Source organism: Nematolebias whitei, chromosome 18 (assembly GCF_014905685.2).
Source record: "Nematolebias whitei isolate Nwh7 chromosome 18, NemWhi1, whole genome shotgun sequence".
NCBI lineage: Eukaryota > Metazoa > Chordata > Actinopteri > Cyprinodontiformes > Rivulidae > Nematolebias > Nematolebias whitei.
This window is the reverse complement of record NC_056515.1, coordinates 39,374,243-39,380,528: the sequence shown is the minus strand read 5'-3', so window position 1 is coordinate 39,380,528 and position 6,286 is coordinate 39,374,243.

Genomic DNA, 6,286 nt, shown 5'->3' with positions numbered 1-6,286 from the left:
AACAACAACAACAACAACAACAACAACAACAACAACAACAACAACAACAACAACAACAACAACATTGAGACTTTTGCACACATGGTCATGGAGGAGACAGGTCCCAGAGGAGGGAACCTCCTCCAGATCCTCCTGGAGGATCTCAAAGTGTCCCCCCAGACCTAAGAGGACCCTGAAGCCTCAGCTGACTCCTTCAGATGAGGAGGAGCAGGTCTGCTCAGCCGGACCAGGATCTGGTTCTTCAAGACTTTACAGTCCTGGTCCACACCTCGTGGCCCCAGGTGAAGGCAGGAGAGCAGACGGACCATTAAACCAGCAGGTGAACCTCTCAGTTAGAAGATACCTGCAGAAGCAGCTAAAACAACCTGAACACGCCCTGTCAGCATAACAGCTTGAAACGAACAAAAAACAGACCAAGTTGTTGTGAACCAACAGAAACACTGAGGCCAAAGCCATCCAGATCAAAGCTGCGGCTCCAGTTTGACATGAAGTCCTCAGCTTCACCAAGTCACGGCGCTGAAAACAAACCCTGAACGCATCACCAGCTCGCGCTCACGAGCTGCGCTAGCATCAATAATATCAGCTGAAACTCGGCTAATAACCGTTTTAAATGCAACATATCACTCACGGACGTCAGGTAGCAGACAGCACTGCGGATAATCAAAGCAGAAGCTAGCTGACAGCCGCAGAGGACGGCCAGGTTAGCGAGCTCAACTACATCACCGACACTTCCGGGATTAGCATGGCGGCTAACGGACCCAAAACAATCCGACAAAAAAGATCAAAACGTACCGGAAAGTCAGTCTCTACTGGGGCATGTCCGAACGGCGGAGGCCCTTCTGACAACCAGCTCCTCCTGCGACAAGTAGAAACAAAAATTATCCCGATTCTGCGCCGCTTTAGCTCGTTTCTTCGCCCTGTTCGGTCAGCTGATCAAACGGAAGCCGACATTCACTTCCGGTCTAACAAAATAAAACGTAAACACATTCCATACAAAACAAAGTTTCATTAAATGTTGAATTAAATAAAATACTCACAAAATATCCAAGTTTACGCAAAATGTTTGTTTTTACGAATAAACATGGAGCATGCTTTCTTGATTTTAAAGCATTTACAAAGTAGATTTGATTACTACTGTAAACAAATAAACAAATTGCTGTCATCAATAAATACCTGGGGTTTACACTTGATAAGGAGCTCTTTAAAAACACAGTTTGGTACAAAATCTGAGGGTGAAACTCGGGTTTTATTATAGTAATATTTCCTGTTTTTCCATGCAAGCTAGAAAAAGCAACCTTCTTACTTTAAAGTGATGTTTTGTACATGAATGCTTTGACCAAGTGTCTCCAACCATCGAACGCTGCTACCACTGTGCTCTGAGGTTTGCAACAGGCTGCAGGCGCCGTGCACGGAGTAACGTGAAGCTGAAGGGACAACTCGGATGTCTTTGATTTTAGGGCCAGGCTCCATCTTTCCCAAACTCGCTCTTAAAAGAACTAACAGTTGCCACAACCTTCACGACAGCTTCTTCCTGGTGCTTGTTCCTCGTGTTGGGACAGAAAAAGTAGAACAAACGTTCATGGAACCACCTGCAGTCTGAACTCTGAGTTCATTCCAGACATTTCCTAATAGGATGAACTCATCAATCAGCGTCAGGGTTTTAAATTTTGTAACTTTTCTCACAGTTTTTGCCTTTTATGATTGTTTAAAATTGTTCAGATGTTTGTCTTTTTATTTTTTGTGACTCCTGTAACTATTTTATTACTTTTAGCCCAGGTCCCTCTTGGAAATGAGATGAACTCTTTTGCTTGAGGGTTTTAAATCAAATTATTAATCAGGAGGTTTTTATGAATTATGCAGCACCTTTTTATACGTTGGCACAGTTTTGAGTAAAATAAAAGAAAAACATGTTTGTTGTTGGAGCTCATTTCAGGTTCTGTGTACTTAATTGTAAAACTTTGTATTGAGATTTTATTTTATTTTTTTAAATAATCCATTTTTTATCAGAAGAAACTCACCGAGATTAAAACGTTTTATTTACAAGAGTGCCCTGGACACAACTGGACACAAAACTCAAAGTTTCATAAAACTTAACTTTACAAACATTCCTTTGTTTTTTCAGGACACAGGTTTTACAGGATGCTCGATGTGACGTCCAGCTGGGGGAGCGTCTTCAACCTGAGCCTGCGTCTCTGGAGGGTCCCCGTCACATGGAAGACATCCTGCCTGTCCCAGATCCTAAGAAGGCCCACCCCAAGGAGCTGAACGACTAGAGGCCGGTCGCCTTGACATCTCGTGATGAAGTTCCTGAAGCGACTGCTGCTGAAACTCCTGAGGACCCTCAACAGTTCATGTACCAGGAGAAGGTGAGGGCGGATGATGCCATTCTCCACCTCATACACAGGACTCACAAGGGAAACAGAGCCGTGAGGGTCACGTAGTGCCTTCAACACTTTCCAGCCCCTGCTTCTGAGAGACAAGCTTGAGGAGATGGAGGTGGACACACATCTGGTCTCCTGGATTACAGACTCTCAGTGAGAGAGCACAACATGTCAGGATCAGGGGCTGCATCTCCAGCACAGTGGTTAGCAGCACTGGAGCACCTCAGGGCACCGTGCTCTCTCCAGTTCTGTTCACCCTGTACACACATCTGACTTCAGTCAGAACTCAAAGACCTGCCACATGCAGAAGTTCTCAGATGACACTTGTAGATGAACATATGCATGATATATTCATAAATTAAACGGGTTCTTTCATTTTTCTGGACTGTATATAACGTGCATTGAATTTAATAAAATGTATCATGAGACGTTATTTATCTTTGACCCATCAAAATGAATGTGGTCATTTATTTACAGAATCAAAGTTTAACATCAAACATTTACATTAATTTGGCACATTGAAAAATAACAACATGGCTAATTTTAGCGAGCTATACAAGTGATTGATTATCCACACGGCGGTGGATGAGAACTTTACACAGACATTTCTAAAATTATCTGGAATGATTTCTACTTGATAGAAGAATTTAAAGAGGAAAGATGAAGTTAAGTGGGAGAAAAAGATGGGTGAGGGGTTTTGTTTACGTCGGCACCAGAAACGACACTCTCCATTCGAACCCAGCTTTCCTCGGTACGCTCGGTAGTAAACTTGACTCGTTACCTCTCTGAAGATGAATCAGCGGATACGGAGTTCCAGTTAACGCTACCTGTCCAGCGTCTCCGTAGGATGGCTGTGAATCGTCCGAAGTAGTAACGGTATTCCGTTCGACACAAATTCACCTCAGCAAGTGGACTCACATGAGTGGAGTCCGTCAGAGTTCCACCCAGAGGTGGAAGATTTATAATCCCATAAGACTCGGGAGAGCTCTGTGGTCATGTCCTGTTTCCCAGCATTGGAACTTCGACCCAACAGGAACTGGGAGACTCTGTGAGACTCTGCAGGAACTGGCGTGAACCAGGAAGTACCGACATTTTAAAGAGCTCTATTTCCGGTTCATTTGGGAGTTTTCTTATTGGTCAATGTCGACCAGACAGGGGTGTGTTTTGTGACGTAAAAGGTTACTAGAAGTCAGAAAACAGCAAGAATGTTATGGAACAGATTGAAAATGTTTTTCAGACAGGCGAGAGAAATGTTTGGACGAGTTTGGGAAAACAGGTGCCAGCTTCTCTGTTTACGTCTGAGAGGATTTAAAAGCAACACAGCTCGTTCCAACACTTGTCGGCTTAGGCTCCGACTTTGGACCAAAACTTACACTTGCTCATTCAAAGACAGGAAATCAGAAAATGCATAATTACTCTGTAACAGACCTTAACATGAATTCTAACTTTGCATGAGGATTAAAAATAATCATTGTTACTGTTTTCACAGTTAATTAAAAATGATTAGTTCACTGTAACATCTAAAATGGTTTGAACTAAAACACTTTGATTATCAACATTTGTAAAATAGTAATGATAATAAAAAGAGTGTTCTTTCACTTGAATTTTCAAGAAAGAAAGTCTCAGGATGGTCAACCTGTATTTCTGGATTCAAATCAATGAAATGACAGTTTCTGTCCCACAAGGTTCTTAAGGTCAAGGGTTTTGACCTTAGGCTTAGTTCACTCCACACTGCAGTCGTTGGGTGTGTGCAGGATGGACAGGAGGGAGACTACAGGAACCTCGTTGAGGACTTTGTGAGGTGTAAATCCACCCATCTACAGCTGAACATCAGTAAAACAAAGGAAATGTTAGTGGACTTCAGAAGGTCTGGGCCCACCCTGCAGCCAGTCTCAGTTGAGGGGTCAATGTGGACGTGGTCAGGACCTACACATTTATTCAACCTTTATTTCTGCAGGTTAATCCCACTGAGCCTCGGGGACTCGTTTACAAGAGAGACCTGAATTTTTAACAAAGAGTGACAACAAGAATGGACAACAAAATAGGCAAACAAATTTAAGTATCACTCTTTTTTATTTTTTTACAAATCAAAACAAAATATCAACCAAAAGGATAATCAAGAGGAACTGTAGCAAAAAAAAAACCAAAAAAAAAAACAGCTACACTATAAGGCGATTTAGAAAACTAAAAACAGGAACATGTCTGCGTTGGTTTTTCCAAGAACTTATCAGATGTTTGAAGAGAGGTCAAAGGTCAAGAGCTTCAGATCTTTTTACAAGATATTCCAGGAAACAGGAGCGGAGTAGGAGAAGGTCCTTTTGTCTAGTTCAGTCCTCACTGAGGGAACACTGCAGGTAATGATGTCCTGAGAGCGCACGCTGTAGCTGCACTGTTGGGATCCTGCCCTGCACTCCTCTCTCTCCTCAAGCTCCCTAATTGACAGCAGCTGCAGCTGATCAGCACCACACCCGAGGAGGAGTATAAGAAGACTCAGAAGCCACTCTACAGGCGCTGGGACATTGCCTGCCAACGGTAGCAAATGTTCTAGCCAGCAAACTGCGTTCTCTAGTAAAACGACTAAAAGTTTTGTCTCTCTCTGCGTTCTCAGAGCCTTCCTGTGTTTCACGTTGTCATCGGACCTGCCTGAGTCTCCTGAGTTCCTCCTCGATCCCTCCTGTGACCCTGCAGCTGCTTTTGCCTTCCACCACTTGCCACTTCAACCTGGATTCATATTTGGATCCCTCTTATTCAACCTCTCGCCACGTAAGGAAGATTCCTCACAGATTGCTCAAGTCCCTCCTGCACTCCCTAACCTCTTCCTCTGCCCCTCAGGTGATCCTATATATATATTTATTGTAAATATCTTCCCGGCACCTGTATATAGACGTCATCACCTTGAATATCACTTTTTGTAAATAAACACTGTTCTTTTGGTACTTTGAGTCCTGGTCTCTGTTCAGTTTTCTGGTCCTTCATCCTGGGTACGATCTCGATCCTAACAGCACTCACACAGAGACATGTAGGAGGAGATGTATGAAGGCAGCAGACCAAGAAGTGATTTAAAGATGAAAATGTACCAGTGGGAGAGTCTGTGTGAAGTTAATGGTGACCAGTTAACCAGTGAGTACTGGGTGCAGTGGTGGGTACGATAATCACAGCCAGTTATGAATCTTAGTGCACCATGATAGACAGCATCCAACATCTGCAGCATCCAACATCTGCAGGGCTCTTGTAGGAGCGTTCATGTAAATAACGTCACTGGAGGGAGGAAAGTCACAGATACATGGCGTTCCTCAGGGTTCAGAGTTAGAGAGAATCTATTTTTGAAAAAGAAACCCAGTTTAACTTTCAGTTTCTTTACTAATATCTGGGCATACAACTGCATGACAGGCTGGACTGGTCAGTGAACACAGACTCCCTCTACAGGAAGCGTCAGAGCAGGCTCTTCTTCCTGAGGAGGCTCGGGTCCTTCAGTATCTGCAGGAAACTCCTGCAGATGTTCTACCAGTCTGTGGTAGCCAGTGTCCTCTTCTGTGTGTGTTGGGGAGGCAGCATTAAGAGGAGAGCTGCAGTGCAACTGGACAGGCTGGTGAGGAAAGCTGGTTCTGTGCTGGGAACAGAGCTGGAGTCCCTTACATTTCTGGCAGAGAACAGGGCCCTCAGTAAGCCCATCATGGACGATGCTGACCATCCTCTGCGCCGTGTCATCATGAAGCAGAGGAGCTCCTTCAGTGGTAGACTGCTGTCCCTGTCCTGCTCCACGGACAGATTCAGGAAGTCCTTTGTCCCTCATCAGACTGTTCACCTCCTCCCCGTACGGTAAAAATAGAGCCTTTGTAAATCTGCAGCATCCTGGACACACTTGTGTGTGTGTATGAAATTTATATATATATGCATGCATGCAT